General features: G+C 40.3%; 1 protein-coding gene and 1 non-coding gene across 4 annotated transcripts in view; both read left to right on the top strand.

Moving 5' to 3' along the window:
- Window positions 1-26,532, top strand: part of rpl19 (ribosomal protein L19) — a 431,812-nt gene that overhangs the window by 394,862 nt on the left and 10,418 nt on the right. The gene's annotated exons all lie outside the window — the stretch shown is intronic.
- trnac-gca (transfer RNA cysteine (anticodon GCA)) lies at window positions 17,133-17,204 on the top strand. Its single transcript has one exon. It is a non-coding gene; the product is annotated as a tRNA-Cys (tRNA).

Here is a 26,532-nt window from a genome sequence, read left to right as displayed (position 1 = left end):
TGGGAAACCCCTCGAACTGTATCGTTAATATTCTCAATTGCTGTAAATGTAAAACTGTAATTGACATGACAATTGTGAAACGGAAGGGTTGGGAAGAAACTCATGACAGTATTGAAGGAAACTGATCTCCCTTGCAATGTTTGTATTTTTTGGTGCTGTTTGGAAACTGTTTGGCAATGTAATTTTTACAGATTTTTACGAATAAAGTATATTTTGGAAATAAAAAAAAAACAAAGTGGCTTCTGGATTTCCTGCATTACAACAACGTGGCGTCTCTATTTCCTATATTACAACAAAGCAGTTTCTGTATTTGCTTCATTACAACAAAGTGGTTTCTGTATTTCCTACATTACAACTATGCGGCTTCTGTATTTGCTGCATAACAACAAAGTCGCTTCTGTACTTCCTACATTGCAACAAGGTGGCATCTGTATTTCCTACATTACAACAAAGTGGCTTCTGTATTTCCTACATGACAGCAAAGTGGTTTCTGTACTTCCTAATTTAAAACAACGTGGCTTCTGTATTTCGTACATTATAACAAAATGGCTTCTGTACTTCCTACATTACAACAACGTGGTTTCTGTATTTGCTACATTACAGAAACGTGGTTCCTGTATTTGCTACATTACAACAAGAAGATTTCTGTGTTTCCTGCATTACAACAAAGTCGCTTCTGTATTTCCTACATTACAACAACGTGGTTTCAGTATTTGCTAAATTACAACTAAGTGGTTTTTGTATTTCCTACATTACAACAATGTGGTTTTGTATTTGCTACATTACAACGTGGTTTCTGTATTACCTACACTACAACAATGTGGCTTCTGTATTTCCTACATTACAACAATGTGGTTTCTGTATTTCCTACATTACAACAACGTGGTTTCTGTATTTCCTACACTACAACAATGTGGCGTCAGCACTTCCGACATTACAACAAAGTGGTTTCCGTACTTGCTTCATTACAACAACGTTCCTTCTGTATTTCCTACATTACAACAAAGTGGTTTCTGTATTTGCTACATTACAACCAAGTGGCTTCTGTATTTCCTACATTGCAACAACGTGGTTTCTGTATTTCGTACATTACAACAAGGTGGCTTCTGTATTTCCTACATTACAACAAAGTGGCTTCTGTATTTCCTACATTGCAACAAAGTGGTTTCTGTACTTCCTACATTACAACAAAGTGGCTTGTGTGCTTCCTAATTTACAACAAAGTGGCTTCTGTATTTCTTACATTACAACAACATGGCTTCTGTACTTCCTACATTACAACAACGTGGTTTCTGTATTTGCTACAATACAACAAAGTGGCTTCTGTACTTCTGACATTACAACCAAGTGGCTTCTGTACTTGCTGCATTACAACAATGTGTTTCCAGTATTTGCTACATTACAACAACATGATTTCTGTGTTTCCTACATTACAACAAAGTCGCTTCTGTATTTCCTACATTACAACAACATGCTTTCAGTATTGGTTGCATGACAACGAAGTGGTTTTTGTATTTCCTACATTACAAAAATGTGGTTTTGTATTTGCTACATTACAATGTGGTTTCTGTATTTCATACACTACAACATGTGGCTTCTGGATATCCCACATTACAACAAAGTGGCTTCGGGATTTCCTGCATTACAACAACGTGGCGTCTCTATTTCCTATATTACAACAAAGCAGTTTCTGTATTTGCTTCATTACAACAAAGTGGTTTCTGTTTTTCCTACATTGCAACAAAGTGGTTTCTGTATTTCCTACTTTACAACAATGCGGCTTCTGTATTTGCTGCATAACAACAAAGTCGCTTCTGAACTTCCTACATTACAACAACGTGGTTTCTGTACTTCCTACATTACAACAAGGTGGCATCTGTATTTCCTACATTACAACAAAGTGGTTTCTGTACTTCCGACATTCCGACAACATGGCTTCTGTATTTCCTACGTTACAACAAAGTGGCTTCTGTACTTCCTACATTGCAACAAATTGGTTTCAGTATTTCCGAAAATACAACAAAGTGACGTCTGTACTTCCTACATTACAACAAAGTGGCTTCTGCATGTCCTACATTACAACAAAGTGGCTTTTTTACTTCCTACATTACAACAAAGTGGCTTCTGTACTTCCTACATTACAACAACGTGGCTTCTGTATTTCCTACATTACAACAAAGTGGCTTTTGTACTTCCTAAATTACAACAAAGTGGCTTCTGTACTTCCTACATTACAACAACGTGGTTTCTGTACTTCCTACATTGCAACAAGGTGGCTTCTGTATTTCCTACATTACAACAAAGTGGCTTCTCTACTTCCTGCATTACAATAAAGTTGTTGCTGTATTTCCCACATGAAAAAACGTGTCTTCTGTACTTCCTACATTACAACAGCATGGTTTCTGTATTTGCTACATTACAACAACATTTCCTCTGTACTTCCTGCATTACAACAATGTGGCTTCTGTACTTCTGACATTACAACAAAGTGGCGCCTGTACTTCCTACGTTACAACAAAGTGGCTTCTGTATTTCCTACATTGCAACAAAGTGGTTTCTGTACTTCCTACATTAGAACAAAGTGGTTTCTGTACTTCCTAATTTACAACAAAGCGACATCTGTATTCCTTACTTTACAACAACGTGGTTTATGTATTTGCTACATTACAGCAACGTGGTTCCTGTATTTGCTACATTACAACAACATGATTTCTGTGCTTCCTGCATTACAACAAAGTCGCTTCTGTATTTCCTACATTACAACAATGTGGTTTCAGTATTTGCTAAATTACAACTAAGTGGTTTTTGTATTTCCTACATTACAACAATGTGGTTTTGTATTTGCTACATTACAACGTGGTTTCTGTATTTCCTACATTACAACAATGTGGTTTCTGTATTTCCTACATTACAACAACGTGGTTTCTGTATTTCCTACACTACAACAATGTGGCGTCAGCACTTCCGACATTACAACAAAGTGGTTTCCGTACTTGCTTCATTACAACAACGTTCCTTCTGTATTTCCTACATTACAACAAAGTGGTTTCTGTGTTTGCTACATTACAACCAAGTGGCTTCTGTATTTCCTACATTGCAACAACGTGGTTTCTGTATTTCGTGCATTACAACAAGGTGGCTTCTGTATTTCCTACATTACAACAAAGTGGCTTCTGTATTTCCTACATTGCAACAAAGTGGTTTCTGTACTTCCTACATTACAACAAAGTGGCTTGTGTGCTTCCTAATTTACAACAAAGTGGCTTCTGTATTTCTTACATTACAACAACATGGTTTCTGTACTTCCTACATTTCAACAACGTGGTTACTGTACTTCCTACATTACAACAACGTGGTTTCTGTATTTGCTAGAATACAACAAAGTGGCTTCTGTACTTCTGACATTACAACCAAGTGGCTTCTGTACTTGGTGCATTACAACAATGTGTTTCCAGTATTTGCTACATTACAACAACATGATTTCTGTGTTTTCTACATTACAACAAAGTCGCTTCTGTATTTCCTACATTACAAAAATGTGGTTTTGTATTTGCTACATTACAATGTGGTTTCTGTATTTCGTACACTACAACAATGTGGCTTCTGGATATCCCACATTACAACATGTGGTTTCTGCATTTCCTATGTTACAACAAAGTGGCTTCTGTATTTCCTGCATTACAACAACGTGGCATCTCTATTTCCTATATTACAACAAAGCAGTTTCTGTATTTCCTACATTTCAACAATGCGGCTTCTGTATTTGCTGCATAACCAGAAAGTCGCTTCTGAACTTCCTACATTACAACAATGTGGTTTCTGTACTTCCTACATTACAACAAGGTGGCATCTGTATTTCCTACATTACAACAAAGTGGTTTCTGTACTTCCGACATTACAACAACATGGCTTCTGTATTTCCTACGTTACAACAAAGTGGCTTCTGTACTTCCTACATTGCAACAAATTGGTTTCAGTATTTCTGAAAATACAACAAAGTGACGTCTGTACTTCCTACATTACAACAAAGTGGCTTCTGTATTTCCTGCATTACAACAACGTGGCATCTCTATTTCCTATATTACAACAAAGCAGTTTCTGTATTTCCTACATTTCAACAATGCGGCTTCTGTATTTGCTGCATAACCAGAAAGTCGCTTCTGAACTTCCTACATTACAACAATGTGGTTTCTGTATTTCCTACACTAGTACAAAGTGGTTTCTGTACTTCCTACATTACAACAAAGTGGCATCTGTATTTCCTACATTGCAACAACGTGGTTTCTGTACTTCCTACATTACAACAAAGTGGCTTCTGTATTTCCTACATTGCAACAACGTATCTTCTGTACTTCCTACATTACAACAAAGTGGCTTCTGTATTTCCTACATTACAACAAAGTGGTTTCTGTACTTCCTACATTACAACAAAGTGGCATCTGTATTTCCTACATTGCAACAACGTGGTTTCTGTACTTCGTACATTTCAACAAGGTGGCTTCTGTATTTCCGACATTACAACAAAGTGGTTTCTGTACTTCCTACATTACAACAATGTGGCTTCTGTACTTCTGAAATTACAACAAAGTGGCGTCTGTACTTCCTACATGACAACAAAGTGGCTTCTGTATTTCCTACACTAGAACAAAGTGTCCTCTGTACCTCATACATTACAACAAAGTGGCTTCTGTACTTCCTATAATACAACAAAGTGGCTTCTGTATTTCCTACATTGCAACAACGTGGTTTCTGTATTTCCTACATTACAAAATTTGGCTTCTGTACTTCCAACATTGCAACAACGTATCTTCTGTACTTCCTACATTACAACAAAGTGGCTTCTGTATTTCCTACATTACAACAAAGTGGTTTCTGTACTTCCTACATTACAACAAAGTGGCTTCTGTACTTCGTAATTTACAACAAAGTGGCTTCTGTATTTCGTACATTACAACAACATGGCTTCTGTACTTCCTACATTACAACAACATGATTTCTGTATTTCCTACATTACAACAAAGTCGCTCTGTATTTCTTACATTACAACAACGTGGTTTCAGTATTTGCTAAATTGCAACTAAGTGGTTTTTGTATTTCCTACATTACAACAATGTGGTTGTGTATTTTCTGCATTACAACGTGGTTTCTGTATTTCCTACACTACAACAATGTGGCTTCTGTATTTCCTACATTACAACAATGTGGTTTCTGTATTTCCTACATTACAACAACGTGGTTTCTATATTTCCTACACTACAACAAAGTAGATTCTGTACATCCTACATTACAACAATGTGGTTTCTGTAATTCCTACATTACCACAACGTGGCGTCTGTACTTCCGACATTACAACCAAGTGGCTTCTGTACTTGTTGCATTACAACAATGTGTTTCCAGTATTTGCTACATTACAACAACATGATTTCTGTGTTTCCTACATTACAACAAAGTCGCTTCTGTATTTCCTACATTACAACAACATGGTTTCAGTGTTGGTTGCATTACAACGAAGTGGTTTTTGTATTTCCTACATTACAAAAATGTGGTTTTGTATTTGCTACATTACAATGTGGTTTCTGTATTTCGTACACTACAACAATGTGGCTTCTGGATATCCCACATTACAACAATGTGGTTTCTGCATTTCCTACGTTACAACAAAGCAGTTTCTGTATTTGCTTCATTACAGCAAAGTGGTTTCTGCGTTTCCTACATTGCAACAAAGTGGTTTCTGTATTTCAAACATTACAACAATGCAGCTTCTGTATTTGCTGCATAACAACAAAGTCGCTTCTGAACTTCCTACATTACAACAACGTGGTTTCTGTACTTCCTACATTACAACAAGGTGGCATCTGTATTTCCTACATTACAACAAAGTGGTTTCTGTACTTCCGACATTACAACAACATGGCTTCTGTATTTCCTACGTTACAACAAAGTGGCTTCTGTACTTCCTACATTGCAACAAATTGGTTTCAGTATTTCCGAAAATACAACAAAGTGACGTCTGTACTTCCTACATTACAACAAAGTGGCTTCTGCATTTCCTACATTACAACAAAGTGGCTTCTGTATTTCCTACATTACAACAAAGTGGCTTTTGTACTTCCTACATTACAACAAAGTGGCTTCTGTACTTCCTACATTGCAACAACGTGGTTTCTGTACTTCGTACATTACAACAAGGTGGCTTCTGTATTTCCTACATTACAACAAAGTGGCTTCTGTACTTCCTGCATTACAATAAAGTTGTTTCTGTATTTCCCACATGAAAAAAACGTGTCTTCTGTACTTCCTACATTACAACAACATGGTTTCTGTATTTGCTACATGACAACAACATTTCTTCTGTACTTCCTACATTACAACAATGTGGCTTCTGTACTTCTGACATTACAACAAAGTGGCTTCTGTATTTCCTACATTAGAACAAAGTGTCCTCTGTACTTCCAACATTGCAACAACGTATCTTCTGTACTTCCTACATTACAACAAAGTGGCTTCTGTATTTCCTACATTGCAACAATGTGATTGCTGTATTTCGTACATTACAACAACATGGCTTCTGTACTTCCTACATTACAACAACGTGGTTTCTGTATTTGCTACATTACAACAACGTGGTTCCTGTATTTGCTACATTACAACAAAGTCGCTCTGTATTTCTTACATTACAACAACGTGGTTTCAGTATTTGCTAAATTGCAACTAAGTGGTTTTTGTATTTCCTACATTACAACAATGTGGTTGTGTATTTTCTGCATTACAACGTGGTTTCTGTATTTCCTACACTACAACAATGTGGCTTCTATATTTCCTACACTACAACAAAGTAGCTTCTGCACATCCTACATTACAACAATGTGGTTTCTGTATTTCCTACATGACAACAAAGTGGTTTCTGTACTTCCTACATTTCAACAAAGAGGCTTCTGTACTTCCTAATTTAAAACAAAGTGGCTTCTGTATTTCGTACATTATAACAAAATGGCTTCTGTACTTCCTACATTACAACAACGTGGTTTCTGTAATTGCTACATTACAGAAACGTGGTTCCTGTATTTGCTACATTACAACAACATGATTTCTGTGTTTCCTGCATTACAACAAAATGGCTTCTGTACTTCCTACATTACAACAACGTGGTTTCTGTATTTGCTACATTACAGAAACGTGGTTCCTGTATTTGCTACATTACAACAACATGATTTCTGTGTTTCCTGCATTACAACAAAGTCGCTTCTGTATTTCCTACATTACAACAACGTGGTTTCAGTATTTGCAAAATTACAACTAAGTGGTTTTTGTATTTCCTACATTACAACAATGTGGTTTTGTATTTGCTACATTACAACGTGGTTTCTGTATTATCTACAGTACAACAATGTGGCTTCTGTATTTCCTACATTACAACAACGTAGTTTCTGTATTTCCTACACCACAACAACGTGGCGTCTGTACTTCCGACATTACAACAAAATGGTTTTCGTACTTGCTTCATTACAACAACGTTCCTTCTGTATTTCCTACATTACAACAAAGTGGTTTCTGTATTTGCTACATTACAACCAAGTGGCTTCTGTATTTCCTACATTGCAACAAGGTGGTTTCTGTATTTCGTACATTACAACAAGGTGGCTTCTGTATTTCCTACATTACAACAAAGTGGCTTCTGTATTTCCTACATTACAACAAAGTGGTTTCTGTATTTGCTGTGTTACAACAAAGTGATTTCTGTATTACAACAACGTGGTTTCTGTATTTGCTATATTACAACAAAATGGTTTCTGTATTTGCTTTGTTACAACAAATTGATTTCTGTATTTCCTACATTAAAACCAGGTAGCTTCTGCATTTCTTACATTACAACAAAGTAGTTTCTGTTTTTGCTATGTTACAACAAAGTGGTTTCTGTATTTGCTGTCTTACAACAAAGTGATTTCTGTACTTCCTACATTACAACAAATTGATTTCTTTATTTCCTACAGTACAACAAATTGATTTCTGTATTTCCTACATTACAACAAAGTGGTTTCTGTATTTCTTACATTACAACAATGACTACAATTTGGACGTTCATACTTCGTAGGTGAAGCACTTTGGGATGTCTTCTGATCATGAACGCGTTGTCTATATAAAAGTTTTATGCCTTTGAGAGGGAGCTGGACCTGTTCTTGAATGGGGCACAAATTAAATCATAAAGACATTCAGCAAGGCAGCAGATTCACAAGTCAATTACAAGTGTTGGCAATGAGGTGTCTTTCTAAATAACATTTAGTCCAAGTGATCTTCTGGACTGATTTGATCGCCTAAAGGGGAGAAAGAGGAATTTTCCAGTGTACTTTTTCCATTATTGGCCGTGGGTGTTTCTCTTTTTTTCTGCCTCTCCCATGGCTGAGGGGGAGGAGGGGGAAGGGAAAGAACGAAAGGGGGGAAGTGGAGAGGGAGGAGTATTTAGCCATGATGCTCCAGCCATCACGTTGGGGCAGGCTTGATGGATCAGCTGGTCTTTTCCTGCCTGACAATTTTATATGTTTGTATGTAAGTTGTTTAATGCTGTGATTGATGTAGGAAGTTTAAACATGGAGCAAGTTAAGTTTAAAACCCCTATGAATCATGAATACGAGCCAGGCTGCAATGGTCACTATGAGGTTGCTCTCGAGAATATATTGCAAAGCTCGTGACAGTTCGGGATGGTGTCAATATCTTGAACAGTTCTGGTCTCCATATTATAAAAAAGTATTAGAAGCACTGGAGAAGGTGCAAAAAAAGTTATGAAAATGATACCAGAACCGAGAGATTATGCCCAACAGAACAGATTGAACAGGCTGTGGCTCTTTTCTCCAGAAACCCCAGGGGTGACCTAATAGAGATTGTTAAGATTGTGAAAGGGTTTGATGAGGCAGATGTAGAGGAGAAATTTCCACTTCCAAGCCAGAACTAAGGAGCATAAATATAAGATCCCACTAACAAATCCAATATGTAATTTACATAGAATTGCACAAAATATACAGCACAGAAACATGCCATTCAGCTAACGAGTCCATGTCAGCAATTATGCTCCACTCAAGCCTCCTCCCATCCTTCCACATTTAACTCTAACTTCTGAATTCCCTATTTGATTTCTTGGTGACTACATTTTATTGTTGGTATCTAGTTTTGTTCTTCTCCCCGAGTGGAAACACTTGTTCTATGTCTACTCTATCCAAACCTTTCATAATTTTAAAGACCTCTATTAGTTCACCCTTTGAAGAGAAAGGGGACTCAGTCTGTTTATCCCTTCCTGATAGGTATAATCTCTCAGTTCTGGTATCATGCTTGCAAATTGTTTATGTACCCTCTTCAGTGTCTCTATATCCTTTACATGATATAGTGACCAGAACTGTATACCGTTCGTGGTCTAATCAAGATTCTAACTTAGGAGAAACTTCTTTACCTAGAGAGTGGTGAAAATGTGGAACTCGCTACCACATGGAATAGTTGAGACAAATAGCATAGATGCATTTAAGGGGAAGCTGGATAAATATATGAGGGAGAAAGGAATAGACAATAAATGTAGATAGGGTTCAATGCAAAAGGATGGGAGGAGGCTCACATGGAGGATAAACACTGGCATAAATCTGTTACGCCAAATGGCCTGTTTCTGTGCTGTGTATACTATGCAAGATTTTACTAAGAATGGATTGTCTCTGTTAAAACAGAACAGCCTTGTTGCAGAAAGGAAGCATTCTCAGTATTCACCAGCTGTCATTTCAATGTAACACAGTGAACTGCTCCTGCTGTGCAGATACGAAGGTAACCGTGGAAACAAATAAATAATTACAAAAACAACTAAGTAACACCGAAATTACAGTGAAGAGAGACCGCAAGAGGCTATTACAATGTCACTGCTACATAATAATATTCACAGGATTCACAGGAGGGTGTAATAAAGGAATTGTAGTTTGCAAGCAGAATTATATGGTTATTGAGAGCGTGGAACAGAGTTGCATGCAGAATAACAGGAGCTTGTGATAGAATGTTTTTTTTTAAAAACTGGAATTCTTGTATAAAAAAACATGCAAAATGCTGGAAATGTGCAGCCCCTTGAAAAGACAGTTTAATGTTTCAGACCCTTCTCTCTGTGCATTTCCAGTGATTTTTTTAAAAAATCTTTGTTTCAGATGATTGGGTTATCAGCTCGTGGTTGCTTGTGGGGTCTTGCTGTGCACAAATTGGCTTCCATGTTTGACAACAGTGACAACATATGAAAAAGTACTTAATTCGATGCAAAGCACTATAGGGCATCCTGAGGTCATTAAATGCATTATGGAAATGCAAATTCTTCCTTTTCTTTCTAGTGGACCTAGTGTTGTTTCTGCGCAGTTTGGTGATCTGGAACACAGTTGTGATATCTAGCTCCTGAGATGGAGCTAAGTTTAACCCGGTAAGTCACCTTTACGATCACTGCTCAGGTGCTCACTGTGGTGAAATGGTATAAATAGTCCCATTGGGAGGTCAACCAGAGGAGAATTATTCCGTAGATTGGCAGCTGCTTGTAAATCCCTGGCTTTGTATAGCAGGGGCCAGATTATCAAGGTAGGAAAATCTCATAGGGCATGGTTGGCTTTCTTTCATAAACAAAATATTTTACCCTTTGAACTCTGAAAGAATGAAAGACTTGCATTTATATAGCTCCTCTCATGATTTCAGCATGCACACAGTGCTTTACAGCCAATAAAGTACTTTTGAAGTGTAGTCACTGTTGTAATGTAGGAAACGTGGCAGCCAATTTGCACACAGCAAGCTCCCACAAACAGTAATGTGATCATGACCTGATTTGTTTTCTTTAAGTGACTGGTTGAGGGATAAATACTGACAAAGACACCAGGAAGAACTTCTCTGTTATTCTTCAAAACAGGGCCTCGCCATCTTTTACATCTACCTGAGAAGGCAGACAGAGCCTTAGTTTAACATTTAACAGTGCAGCACTCCCTCAGTACTGCACTGGAGTGTCAGGTTAAATTATGTGCTCAGGTTTTCTGGAGCAGGACCTGAACCCAAAACCTACTGACTCAGAGGCAGGAACGCCACCATGACAAACCAAAGAATGACAAACATGGCTAGATGCAAACCCACTATACAGATTAAGACTTCTTCACAGTTTTTGGCTGGTTTGACAGTTAATATTTTGCCTGAATTGCTTTGTGGCTTTGATACAGATTTCCGACCCAGATTCACTACCTGTGATGTTAATCTGACTTTTCTCTTTGAAGATTCTAATGGGACTGCTGTGTATTTCCAGCATTTCCTGTTTATATTTATGCCACGTGCATACCCACAGCTGATGATGGGCTCTGTATTTGACTGTAATCCAATCCTTCACCATCTGTTAGATTCAATGATATGCACAAGGTGCCTTTTCCCCCTGATTTTATTCCTGAAAAGTGCAGGGAATCAGTTCAAACAGCAGTGATTACACAGGTAAAGAACATGTCAATACTGTAGCATGATAGGTGTATCTGTTGCTACAGACATAACAGCAAAATAAAAGCGTAAAATTACAGAAAAATGATCGGCAAAAGTACATGAAGTTATTTCAGAAAAACAGCTGGCAATGTACTACATGGATTTATGGATTGGTTCTAGAATTAGTGCAGTGTGATGGCAGTTTTTCATTGGGTAACTTACAACATGGTTTTACCTTGACAACTTGCCATTAACTGCACTCATGTGGTTGGCCCACTATCAAGGCTCCTAACTGTGTAAAGCAGGTGAATATCAAACAACGTGGTCCAGTTAAGTGAACCAGAATGGAATCAAGATACATTAAATGCAGCGATACAATGGTCACTATGGTAACCGTGGCGGGTAATCAGCCAATGGGACGTCCTACAGAGCCACAGGCAAGATCACCCTGGAGCAGATGAGCACCAACTACATCGAGGTCCTTGTGAAATTCCCTTTGCACACCAACAACCCAGGCAGTCAGAGAAATGAAGCATCTGGTCACCCATTACTGAAGAAGCAGTAAATAATGATGCTATGTGAGAGATCCCTGGCTGCTTTTAATTATTTTACCGCAACTTAGTAGTTGAGAATCCATCAGGCCTGATAGAAAAATGAGGAGAGAACCATTCATTTCTAGGCCATCATGTGACAGAAATCACCAATACCACCACATTGCTTCACAGACCATAGCAAATCAAAGACACTAAAGACCATCTACTAAATAAATACATTAGACAGGGAGGTGAATAAGGTAACAGCCTATAAAACGTAGGTCTTTTTTATTCATATCCTTCCTTGTCCTCTCCCAGCTTCACACTCTGCCTCCAATTACTTACAGTACGTGCATAGTCCTGGTCTCCGTAGTATATAAAGAAAATAGAGGCACTGGAGAAGGTCAAAAAAAAGATTTCCAAGGATGATGACAGAACTGCGAGGTATACTTATCAGAAAACGCTGTGTGGACGTCTCTAGAAAAGAGAGAGCCAGGGTGGTGACCTGATAGGGTAAACATAAAGAAGATGTTTCCATTTGTGGGGCAGACCAAAATTCCAGGCCATAAATAAAAAATAATTACTGATAAATCCAGCAGAGAATTTCAAAGAAACCTGTCTAGCCAGACTGTAGTTAGAAAGTAGAACTTGCTACCACAAGGAATAGTCAAGGTGTATAGATAGATGCATTTAAGGGAAAGCTAGTTAAGTGCATGAGGGAGAAAGGAATAGAAGAACATGTTAAGAGGATGAAACGAAGAGGGTTGGGAGGAGGCTTGTGTGAAGCACAAACTAGATGGCCGAATGCTCTGTATCTGTGCTGCAAATTCTATGAAATTCTCTTTCTGTTTCTCTTTCTCTAATTACTTTCCTCTCTAGTTCTCCTCCCATGTCTCTTGACTAAGAGCCAAGAGTGCTACCAACCGAGCCACAGCTGATATGGAAATCTATGTCCTCAGTGCAAAGTGGTACCTTGAGCAGAATTGAGTAAAACTAAAAGTTCTGGCTGAATTTCCAAAGTACAAAAAGTGATTGATACACAAGCAAGGTGATAGCACCCTTCAGCAGCAGTATATAATACATTAAAATAAAAATCATAGAATCATAGAAATTTACAGCATGGAAGGAGACCACTTAGCAAGTGTCTCTCCAAACTAATCCCACTTTCCAGCTTTTGGTCCGGAGCCTTGTTGATGATTGCACTTCAAGTGCATATCCAGGTATTTTTAACATTTTATGAGGATTTCTGCCTTGAGCACCCTTTCAGGCAGTGAGTTTCAGATTCTTACCATCCTCTGGGTGAAAAATTTTCCCCTCGAATCCCCTCTAAACCTCCTACCTCTTACCCTAAATCTATGGCCCCTCAATCAGAGGGAATAGACCACTCTAAGGCTGGACCCCCTCAATTTTATACACTTCAATTAGGTCTCTCCTCATCTTCCTCTATTTCAAAGGAAACAACTGTAGATTATCCAAACTTTCCTCATAATTAAAATTCTCCAGTCCAGGCAACATCCTTGTAAATCTCATCTGTACCTTCTCTAGTGCAGTCACATCTTTTCTATAGTGCGGTGACCAGAACTACACACAGTAACCTAGCTGGGGGCAAACTATTAGTCTCCTCACTCTGATACCACCTCAAGGACATCTTATTGTAACTCCTAACATCACTTAAATATTGGCTGTAATTGTTTGAGGTGGGTTTGTGTTGAAAGAATTAACCTGCTCTCAACCCCACACCTGACCTCATTTACATGAGGTGGGCTGGATTCTCAGTCAGCCTTAACGGAGCGTCCAGGAGATTTGACATGGCCGTCTTTAAGAGCTGGTTTTATTCTGTAAGAAAAGGAATGCTATTTACAGTCCAAAATGCATCCTAAATCAGGTGGTCCTATGTATTGGGGAGGGGAAATTGTGCTACCGAATAAAATTGGCCTGTACTGCCACCTGGTGGCTACAGTTTGCAACTGCAGCATCGTCAGACTTGATTACATAGAGAATTCCCATTATAACTGATCACATAGACGTTCATAAAAACCGTGACTAAAAATTTCCACAACAGGGAATATGGGCAGAAAATACCTGTGCACTGATAACTTTTAACACATTATGGAAATGAAATTGTCAACAGCCATGGCTCAAAATGGGCTCAGAGAGAATGGGCAGCCCTTTTTACACCGTGCGCAATTTTCTTTGAGCCTGATAGACAAAAAGTGGGGGTTGGCGGGGTATGGGGCCAAGCACGACTGCTCTATCAAAGAGCCAGAAGATGGGCTGACTGTCCTCCTTCTGTGCGGTAGGTTTCTATGATCCTATGAATAACATTTCACTCTACTGGCATTGAATAATTTCACCTCTTGTTTGTACAGGTGGGTTTGAACACAATGGCCACTCTGCTCAGCCAATTGCCTGAGTTTCCATTGAAGTGAAATCTCTTTGGTAAATACAAACAGGCTCGTATGGAGCAGGTGAATGTCCACTCCTAGTTTTATCTCACCTCTTCTCCTTCTCCTCACCTTTCTTCCCACCAACATGATCCGCTTTAAAGCTCCTGTGTAGACGTCACCCTGATTCCCCCTTTTCCTGCCTCATTCTTTATTTGTTTAATGCTAGTAGAGCTGAAATGGAGCTCTGGCTGCTGTACAGATGTTTAAAGTTGACTTACATTTACTAAGTAACTGATCTTTCTGGCGTCACGTCTGGTTTTTGTCATGTTCATTTATAGAATTCCACGCAATTGTAAATATGAGGACTGCACAAAAGAGAAAGGAAACCCAACAGCCCGGTCCCTAAGTATCCGTGAAGCCTATGCCTGCAGCAGGGACTTGTTTCAAAGCTTGAGGAACATATACCTTTAAAGGTAATGTGGAGATTGGCAGAGCGAAGGGGTCATTCTGTTCAAATCCATTAAATGTTCCAGATGATCTCACCTCTACTTTTAGATATTGTAGTTGCCCCTCTCTTCAATTTGCTTCTGCTTTGGGCTCAGTTGGTTGCACTCTTACTCATAAGTTGGAAGATTGTGGGTTCAAATCCCATACCAGGGTCTGAGTGGAACAGTATAGGCTCATGTTTCTTCAGTCCCTCACTGTTGGACGTGCTGTCATTTGGGTGAGATGTTCAACCAAGGCTCTGTCTTGCCTGTTGCAGACATGATGGGCCAAGTGGCCTCTTTCTGTGCCATAAACTTTCAATGATTCTTAGGTGGCTGTAAAATCCCACTCTGCCACTTTGAAAAAGAGCAGGGGAGTTTTCCCTGGTATCCTGGCCAATATTTATTCCTCAATCAACATCACGGAAAAAAATCCAGATTTTGTGGTCATTATCGCTTTGCTATTTGTGGGAGCTTGCTGTGCACAAATTGGCTGCTGCATTTCCTACATTACAACAGTGGCCATACTTCAAAAGTATTTCATTGGCTGTAAAGCACTTTGGGATGTCTGGTGGTCATAAGAGGTGCAAAATAAATGCAAGTATTTTTCTTTGAAAATAGGTTCAGTTCCACAGGGCTGGCGGCTCCGCCCATCGCCTCACCTGAACCTGGACAGGCTTTTAACTCCCTGGCAGGAATGCGAGTGGCTGGGCCGTCTGTGAGCGGGAAGCAAAGAGGCTCGGCGGATTTTAACAGCCAGGCCTCATTAGCACCCTGTTCACGACTTCGCCATCAAAACAGTCAGTGGGAAGCAGCTGCCCAGCTGTTAAAATCAGGTGGCTTGGAGGCCAGTGCCTCTGGGGGCTCTGGGGGAGGAGGAATAATCCACGGAACAAAGAAGGTTAATCAGAGGTGGTCCAGAAGAGGGTAGCAGGGAAGAAGGTCGGGGTAGAAAAGTAGCCAAGGCCCGAAGCTCTGGAATTCCCTTCCTAAAAAACTCTCCTCCCCTCTATCTCTCTTTCCTCCTTTAAAATGCTCCTTAAAACCTACCTTGCGCTTTTGGCTCTCTGCCCGAGTATTGCCTTATGTGGCTCGGTGCCTAATTTTGTTTTCTAATGCTCCTTAGACGTGTTTTGGGACATTTTATTGTGATAAAGGCACTACCTAAATATAAATTGTTGTTGTTGTAGGGGGAGGGTCTGGAAGAGAACTTAGACCAGAAGTAAAAATAGCAGTCTGGCCCCAATGACATCACGGAGCTTGATCTGTGTATTTAAAAAAGGGGCCCCCACCTGTTTCGGCGGGTGTTTTTGCCGCCAGCAAGTTAAAATTGAAATCGGCCAGATCAGAGTGGGAAACAAACGTGAAAGTGCCCAAATACAAAAGCAAAATACTGCAGATGCTGGGGATATGAAATAAAAACAGAAAAAGCTGGAAATACTCAGCAGGTCTGGCAGCATCTGTGGAGAGGGAAACAGAGTTAAAGTTTCGGGTCGATACCCGTTTGTCAGGAGGTGTCCCCCACTCTATTTTGACTGCCCACCTGCCTAGGTTCCACCAGGGGATGGGGAGGAGGTGGGTTAAAATGTCATCAAAAGTATCAGTCAGCAGCGTAAAAGATCCTGAACAGTACAGGACTGTCAAAACCAAGCTGCAGCATCTTGGTTTTGGTCCAAATGGTCACTTTCCAGCAAAGATTGCTGGTTAGCAACCAGTAGCATGAACCCTAGCTGTTTGTCCCGGCCCAGATGCATTTAGGACAAGCACGACTCAACACAAGGAAGAGAACTGAATTGGATCCTTCCTTTTCTGTACAACAACAATCACTTACATTTATAAAGCAGCTTTAAGGTAGTAAAATGTCCCAATGTGCTTCACAGGAGTGTTATCAAACAAATTTTACACTGAGCCACATAAGAAGATATTAGGACAGGTGACCAAAAGCTTGGTGGGTTTTAAGGAGCATCTTTTAAGGAGGAGAGACAGGTAGAGAGGTGGAGAGGTTCAGGGAGGGAATTCCAGAGCTCAGGACCTTGGTCACTAAAGTTATAGCCTCCAATGGCAGAGTGATGTAAATGGGGCCATGCACAAGAGACCAGAATTGGAGGGGTGCAGAGATCGCAGAGAGTTGTAGGACTGGAGGAGATTAAACACATACACCACGTAGTGCAATTACTCACTCAGCCAATGGTGCAGCTCTCTTTTTCATTTAAATAAATAAATTGGAGAATTGTTTTTACATGAAAATTCTTTCAATAGACTACTATCCACAGCTGGGGGGTATAGCTCAGTGGTAGAGCATTTGACTGCAGATCAAGAGGTCCCCAGTTCAAATCTGGGTGCCCCCTTTGAAATTTTTTTTCTGCCATAGACTTGAATGACCTCCTTCTGTGCCATAATGACTCTATCAACACAAGTCGGCTGATCGTGCATCTTTTCACATGCAAGTCACAAGATAAAATTAGAAGATAAAGACTACTTGACCCATTTTAGCTCATCAACCTGAAGCACTTGCATCCATCTTCAGCCAGAAGTGCCGAGTGGATGATCCATCTAGGCCTCCTCCTGAGGTCCCCAGCATCACAGATGCCAATCCGATTCACTCCACGTGATATCAAGAAATGACTGAAGGCACTGGATACTGAAAAGACTATGGGCCCTGACAACACTCCGGCAATAGTACTGAAGACGTGTGCTCCAGAACTAGCCGCCCCCCTACCCAAGTTGTTCCAGTACAGTTACAACACTGGCATCTACCCGGCAATGTGGAAAATTGCCCAAGTATGTCTAGTAGACAAAAAGCAGGACAAATCCAACCCCTCCAATTACCGTCCTATCAGTCTACTTTCGATCATCAGTAAAGTGATGGAAGGGGTTGTCGACAGCGCTATCAAGTGGCACTTGCTCAGCAATAACCTGCTCTATGATGCTCAGTTTGGGTTTCGCCAGGGCCACTCAATCTGAGATTGATAGATTTTTGTTAAGGTTATGATGGGATATGGGGCAAAGACTGGTAGAAGCAGTTAGGCCACAGATAAGCCATGATCTCATTGCATGGCAGAACAGGCTTGAGGAAGTAAGTGGTCTGCTCCTGTTCATATGTTACTGTTAAACATATCCAGTCTGTGTGGTTGAATTAAACACTGACTGAGTTTAGTAAAAATCACTTTGAATTTATTGCTGAAATCCATTGAACAAGTGCTGTTGGTTCTAGGCTCATGAAACTTGAATAACTAAATATTCTGTTAAAATTTAGCCTCATCTTCCACCTGAACAACTAATGTCATTTCGCATTGACTGAATTATTCTAGCTGGTTACTCTGTTGAAGTTGTTGTATGTTGGTTTGGTATACTGCCACCTTATTTAGTCTAACTGATAGAGATACTTCAGTCTGGGTTAACTAGAACATTGATATTTATTATATTAGAACTATATACATCTTCACACCAGTCTGTGTGACTTCACCAAAGCCACATGCCTCTCTTTCATCATCACAGTAGGAGGTATTCTTTACACACTCCTAAAATTAACCTTTTCAGACCCTTATACTACAGAAGTATATAATTTACAGCCAAGATTTCTCATCCATCCATGTTTACAGGCTAACTCCCTCCCTGTATAAACAGCAAGGATTGAATTATTCTGGAGTTCACTAACAACCAATGAAAGTGAATTACACTACGAATGGCTTATACATTGGGAATTATGACCGCACAGTGGCGCAGTGGTTAGCACTGCAGCCTCACAGCTCCAGCAACCTGGGTTCGATTCTGGGTACTGCCTGTGTGGAGTTTGCAAGTTCTCCCTGTGACTGTGTGGGTTTTTGCTGGGTGCTCTGGTTTCCTCCCACAGCCAAAGACTTACAGGTTAATAGGTAAATTAGCCATTATAAATTGCCCCTAGTGTGGGGATGTGGTAGGAATATGGGATTAGTGTAGAATTAGTATAAATGGGTGGTTAATGGTCAGCACAGACTTGGTGGGTTGAAGGGCCTGTTTCAGTGCTGTATCTCTAAATAAATATGCCATGCTTGCATCACCTTGGCTTTTTTTCTGATATTGACATGCATCAAACTCCCATTCACACTGGGACTAGGATCACCAGCTCCTGCCAAATCCAGACTTTGCCAGTGGGCAGGTTCAAGGTGGCACACAGAGAGGGTCCCAGTACTTTGTTTGCTGTTGGTGAAGATTTGTCAAAAAACTTAACACATGACACATTGTTAAATGGAGAAAATAACTTCTATTCATAATAAAAGGGAACTTATGATACTTATTTTACACTGAAGAAATTTCTAGACACCCCACTTGTAAACTAGACATTGGGCCCAAAAGCAGGCACCTGGCCACCCTAGTTAGGAAATGGACTCCAGCTGATGACAGCCCCATATGGAAAAGAAATTTACACAAAACCCAACTTCAGACCGTACAATTGGAGGATAATTTTGCACCCACTTAGAGAATATCCAGGCAATTCAAAGTACCACAACTGGTGTCAACCACGCACAGGTTATGTGAATGTATCTGGGCAAGTCACAAATTTGCACGTGCGCATTGGGGAGGGATTGCTATCCAAATGTTTATGCTGTCTGTATGTATAGTGCTTCACAAACCACTGACCACCTCCAGGCGCTTATCCATTGTCTCTCGAGATAAGGAGGCCAAAGAAGAATGTATATATATATAATATATATATGTGTGTGCGTGTGTGTGTGCACATGTGTGTGTGTGTGTATGTGTATGTACCATGACTGAAGACAAGCCTATTCCCTCATATTGAATGAGACATTAATGCATTTCCAGCCCTAATTTCTGTCCAAAGGACATGGTACATTTGTTTTTACTGCTTTGCCCTCTTAACCGATCTGTTTGGAATTTTGGTGAGCATACTGCAGGCCTACAGAACCACTGCTGCCATGACCATCAGCGACTTTTATCACACTTTTTTAATTGAAGTAATTTTTTACACTGTGCCTCATTTTGTCAGCAGGTTTTCAATCACCTGAATAATTTCTAATTTCGTCTGTTGCATGGCTAGAAAATGAAAGTGAATGGATGGTGATCAAGGTGTTTCACTTATGGAAAAAGAAACATTTATTTATTCAAATGAAAGCTCAGAATTAGTACATCCTCCTTGAAAAACAGTTTAAAGTCAACCCAGGAGGAAAAGAATCCTCAGCTAAGACTGCAAAGTTTCAAACTTACATTGCACAATGTTAGAGCATCTTAACATGCTCGTAAGAGTTTCTGTTAATGGGGACTATAAAACAATTTAAAGTAAGTAGTTTAACACGTCAGTTAAAAGAGCAGACAAGATCATTTTATACAAGGCATTAAACATTTATACATGTTATCCCATGGCATAAAATTCATTGCACTGTCTCATTCTTTTTTGGGACTTCAAGAACTTCCTCCCATTTTTCCTGTTTCAGACCACAGGCTTTTTTAAACATAAGCTTGACATCACTTATTCGCTACCTTCTGATTTACCTCATCTTACCTCCATTATAGTCAAACTTGGTGGCGCACTGCATTGTGGGCCCTTACCTTTTATCTAAGTTTCTTGATAAAAAATTGGTAATGTGAAAAATAATAGACTAATAACTGAGATCCCCATCAGCCAGAGGCACTGTGCTGTTTCACTATACAGCTGAGTTATTCAAAAGTTAGACTTATAAATAATAAGTAAAGCTTTGTCCTGCCATTACACAATTATGTAATTCACATCAAAAGACAGCATTGTCTTCTGATGAAGGGTTATACCCAAGGCAGTAACTTGTCTTTGCGAATGTTGACTGACAAGCTGTAGATTTTTGCATTCTGTAACTCCATGTTTGGGTCTCTCCAATCTGTTTTCCGCCCCTGCCACAGCACTGAAATGACTCAAATCAATCACAAATGACATCCTATGTGACTGTGACCATGGCACACCATCCCTCCTCATCCATCTGAAGCCTTCATCCCCTCCCTATCACTGCGACATCCTCCAGCCCTACAACCCTCTGAGAAGTCTGTGTTTGTCCAATTCTGGCCTCTTGCACATCCCCACTTCCTTTGCTGCACCATTGGAGGCCATGCCTTCAGCTGGCTAGGTCTTAAGCTCTGGAATTCCTTTCCTAAACTGCTGCACCTCTCTACCTGTTTCTCCTTTAAGATGCTCTTTGACCAAGCATTTGGTCACCTGTCTTAGTCATAGAGTGATACAGCACTGAAACAGGCCGTTTGGGCCACCGAGTCTGTGCTGACCAACAACAACCCATTTATACTAATCCCATATTCCCACCATTCTCCTACCACCCACCTACACTAGGGGCAATTTACAATGGCCAATTTACCTATCAACCTGCAAGTCTTTGGCTGTGGGAGGAAACCAGAGCACCCAGCAGAAACCCACGCAGTCACAGGGAGAACTTGCAAACTCTGCACAGGCAGCACCCAGAAGCAAACCCAGGTCACTGGAGCTATGAGGCTGCAGTGCTAACCACTGCGCCACTGTTTCCTTCTGTCACACGGTGTCAATTGTTGTCTCACATTTCTCTTGTTCAGTGCCTTGGGATATTTTACTATGTTAAAGGCACAATATAGATGTAAGCTGCTGTATTAATTCCATGGCTCAGTTGGTAGCACTCTCACCTCTATGTCAGAAGGCAGAGTTCCAGGACCTGTGTATAACAATCCAAGCTAATGCATCAATGTCTTTTGGATGAGATATTAAACCCAGGCCCTGTTTGCCCTCTCAGGTGGATGTAAAAGATCCCAGGGCACTATTCCAAAGAAAAGCAGGTGAGTTCTCCCTGATGTCCTGGCCAATATTTATCCCTCAATCAACATCACAAAAACAGATTATCTGATCATTATCGCAGTGCTATTTGTGGGAGCTTGCTGCGCACAAATTGGCTGCTGTGTTTCCAACATTACAACAGCGACTATGCCCCAAAAAGTAATTCATTGATTGTAAAGTGCTTTGGGACATCCTGTGGAGGTGAAAGGTGCTATATAAATGCAAGTCTTCCTTTTTCTTTTTCAGATTGCCAGCATTCAAATTTTTTTGATTTATTGTGCCCTCTGCTGCTTTCATGCAGATATGCAGCTTTACACTGGACTGGCTGCAGGTAAAATTGAAGATACATGGCTTGGTATTAACATGTAAAATGAATGGAACTGCAGGAAAAGCATCACTGCTATTACTGTTCATTGAATGAATTTTGTAGGAGCCCAGATCTATCCTCCAGATGGGAAATTCACTGGTAAGGGCCTTTCTACTGACGTAGAATTGGCTCTTTTCCAGTTTTGAAACAGACAATCTGGTTTCTAGAAATTTCTAAAATGAAACTTGGACACTAAAAGTAATCGATTCTCCTGTTTCTGTGTGTGATTATGCAGAGTCTTCCTTACTGCTGGGGGTGCTCTTTCAGTTTCTCCGATGCTGCAATAAGTGCGTGATTGCCTTCAAGAGTGATGTCCCTTTAAGATCTTAGTATGCTAATGAGCTACATGCCAGGATGCTGTCACCTGACTACTTGCCAGCTTCACTCTGCAACTAACACCAAGAGGCAGGTCATGTAAATAGTTAGCTCAGCACTGTATATACTAGTTAGCTGTTAATAAACCTGTTTGAGATCTTCAATCAACTGAACTCCAGGCATCTCATTTATGTTGCATCAGATAACATAAAAGCTTCTCATTACAATAAGCTGTTCCATTGACTCTCCTACTCCTTCCAGCCCTCCCCTTTAGAAAGTGAGTCTAGGGAATTAATAAGGGAAAATAAGGAGATGGCAGATGAACTGAACAGGTATTTTGCATCGGCTTTCACGAGAGAATACAAGTAACATCCCAGAAATAGCAGTAAATCAGTAAATGGAAGGGAGGGAGGAACTCAAGAAAATTACAATCACCAGGGAAGTGGGACTGAGAAAATTGTTGGAGCTGCGGGCTGACAAGTCCCCGGCTCCTAATGGACTTCAACCTAGGGGCTTAAAAGAAGTGGCTGGTGAGATAGTGGAAGCATTGGCTTTAATTTTCCAAAATTCCCTAGATTCAGGGAAGTTTCCATTAGACTGGAAAATAGCCAATGTAATTCCTTTATTCAAAAAGGGCGGGAGACAGAAAGCAGGCCAGTTAGCTGAACATGTGTCATAGGGAAAATGCCAGAAGCTATTATTAAAGACGTTATAGCAGGGCACTTAGAAAAATTTAAGGTAATCAGGCAGAGTCAACATGGTTTTGTGAAAGGAAAATCATGTTTAACCAATTTATTGGAGTTCTTTGAAGAAGTAACATGTGCTGTGGATAAAGGGGAACCAGTGGATGTATTGTACTTAGATTTCCAGAAAGCATTTGATAAGGTGCCACATCAAAGGTTATTGCAGAAAATAAAAGCTCATGGTGTAGGGGTGACATATTGGCATGGATAGAAGATTGGCTAGCTAACAGGAAACAGAGTGTAGGCATAAATGGGTCATTTTCTGGTTGGCAAGATGTAATGAGTGGAGTGTCACAGGGATCAATGCTGGGGCCTCAACTCTTTACAATTTATATAAATGACTTGGATGAAGGGACCGAAGGTATAGTTGCTAAATTTGCTGATGACACAAAGATAGGTAGGAAAGTAAGTTGTGAAGAGGACATAAGGAGGCTACAAAGGGATATAGATAGGTTAAGTGAGTGGGCAAAGATCTGGAAAATGGAGTATAATGTGGGAAAATGTGAAATTGTCCATTGTGGCAGGAAGAATTAAAAAAAAGCATATTATCTAAATGGTGAGAGAGTGCAGAGCTCTGAGATGCAGAGGGATCTTGGTGTACTAGTGCATGAGTCACAAAAGGTCAGCAAGTAATTAGGAAAGCTAATAAAATGTTATCATTTATCATGAGGAGAATTGAATATAAAAGCAGGGAGGTTATTCTTCAGTTATACTGGGCATTGGTAAGACCACATCTGGAGTGCTGTGTACAGTATTGGTCGCCTTATTTAAGGAAGGATAGTAAATGTGTTGGAAGCAGTTCAGAGAAGGTTTACTAGACTAATACCTGGAATGGGCAGGTTGTCTTATGAGGAAAGGTTGGGCTAGGCTTGTATCCGCCGGAGTTTCGAAGAGTAAGAGGCAACTTGATTGAACATATAAGATTCTGAGGGGTCTTGACAGGGTGGATGTTGAAAGGATGTTTCCTCTTGTGGGAGAATCGAGAACTGGGGTTACTGCTTAAAAATTAGGAGTCACCCATTTAAGACAGTGATGAGGAGAAAATTTTTCTCTCAGAGGGTTGTGAGTCTTTGGAATTCTCTTCCTCAAAAGGCAGTGGAAGCAGAGTCTTTGAATATTTTTAAGGCAGAGGTAGATAGATTCTTGAAAAGCAAGGGGGTGAAAGGTTATTGGGGGGTAGGCGGGAATGTGGAGTTGAGGTTACAATCAGATCAGCCATGATCTTATTGAATGATAGAGCAGGCTCGAGGGGCCGAGTGGCCTACTCCTACTGCTAAATCATATGTTCGTACGTTCAAATATACTCAACGACTGAGCATCCTCACCCTCTGCAGCAGGGAATTCCAAAGATTCACACTCTTTGAGTGAACAAATTTCTCTTAATTTCAGTCCTAAATAACCGACTCCTTATTCTGAGACTGCAATCCCTAGTTCTAGACTCCAAAAATAGAGAATGTAACCATCTCCCCCTGACTTAAATACTGTGGCTACAAGAGCATGTCAGAGGTTGGGAATTCTGTGGCGAGTAACTCACCTCCTGACTCCCCAATGTGTGTCCACCATCTACAAGTCAGGAGTGTGATGGAATGCTCTCCACCTGCGTGGATGAGTGCAGCTCTAACAACACTCAATAAGGTCGACATCATCCAGGACAATGCAGCCTGCTTGATTGGCACCCCATCTATCATCTTAAACATTCACTCCCTCTGCCACCAGCACACAGTGGCAGCAGTGTGTACCAACGCAGGATGCATTGCACCCTTTAGCATATATCCTGACAGCACTGTGGAGGTACTTACACTACATGGACTGCAGCAGTTCAAGGAGGCAGCTCAACACCACCATCTCAATGGCAATTAGGGATGGACAATAAATGCTGGCCTTGCCAGCGACACCCATATCCCATGAATGAATAAAAAATACTCCCCAGCTGGGGGAAACATCCTCCCAGCATCTGTCAAGTTCCTTAAGAATTTTATATGTTTCAGTGAAATCAACTCTCATTCTTCTTAATTCTAGGGAACATAAAAAAGAAATACTTGCATTTATATAGCATCTTTTGTGACTGCTGGACATCCCAAAGCGCTTTACAGCCAATGCAGTAGTTTTGAAGTGTTGTCACTGTTGCAATGTCGGAAATGCGGCAGTCAATTTGTGCACAGCAAGCTCCCACAGACAGCAATGTGATAACGGCCAGATCATCTGTTTTTTCTGATGTTGATTGATAATGATATTGACCAGGTCACTGGGGATAACTCTCTTGTTCTTCTGTGAAATTATGCCATGGGATCTTTTAAATCTACCTGAGAGAGCAGATGGAGCCTCGATTTAATATCTCATCTGAAAGATGGCTCCTCTGACAGTGCAGCATTCTGCCAGTACTGCACTGGAGTGTCAGCCAAGATTTTTGCTCTATCTTTTTATTTATTTTGATATAGGCCTAGTCTACTCAATCTCTCCTATTAAGACAATAGGATATCCATTTTACTCCATTGCCTGAAGTCAGCATTACCACCAATCAATACAAATGAGGCTCCATTAACAAAATTGAGAGGACCTTCTGCCAACACCATTGAGTAGGCACAGCAGATGCCTTAATTTACGCTGAAGATAAAGATCATCCCTGTCTCCTGGGACCATAACAAATGTCGATAGCAACAGGGAATGTCAGGCCACATCTGTGACTGCATCAGATCTGCTTCCCTGAGTACCTGCCCCAAAATTGAGCTTAGACAGAAATAAGTAGCAGTTAAAAGAAAAAGACAGGATCAATGGAATTGCCCAATACTGAAGCAGACTTACCAATGGGTACCGATATGGAACCATTCTGTTTTACTGTTTAGCTCTTTGCATCTTATTAGTTGGGTCACTTGTTATAAAATTCTATTATTGCACTAGCTGTTGGTCAATGATCACATCAACAGTTCACATGCCCTCTGTAAAGCTGCTGTTATGATGCCATCTGCTGTCTCTTTAGGCTTTGTTATTGCCCAGGCAATTATGCCAAATCATGTCTTTAATAGTAAATTACTTAAAGAGGGCATGACTCACAATAGGCTTTAGTATCGTGAATGCAGGATGTGTCTTCTGTGTTCCCCCAACCTTGCAAAATACAATTCTCATAATAAGCTTTGGGTTTCATGAGTCACTTTTGCCCATACGTTCACTTCTGTAGCTCCAGGTTATCACGGTAATTGCAGTTTACATTAAACAGGGCAATCATGTCGACCATGTCCATAATTACACACAAGAACAACAAATTGTAATTGTATAGTACCTCTAATGTAATAAAACATCCCAAGGTGCTTCACAGGAGTGTTAGAAAACAAAATTTGACACCGAACCACATAAGGAGATATTACGAAAGATGACAAAATGCTTGGTCAAAGAGATTGGGCTAATGAGCATCTTAAAGAAGGAGAGCGAGATAGAGAGTTGGAGAGGTTTAGGGAATTCCAATCCCTGCTTGA

Source organism: Heterodontus francisci, chromosome 33 (genome assembly GCF_036365525.1).
Source record: "Heterodontus francisci isolate sHetFra1 chromosome 33, sHetFra1.hap1, whole genome shotgun sequence".
NCBI classification, from domain to species: Eukaryota; Metazoa; Chordata; class Chondrichthyes; order Heterodontiformes; family Heterodontidae; genus Heterodontus; species Heterodontus francisci.
The sequence above is the reverse complement of the archived record's forward strand: the minus strand, read 5'-3'. Positions and strand labels throughout refer to the sequence as shown.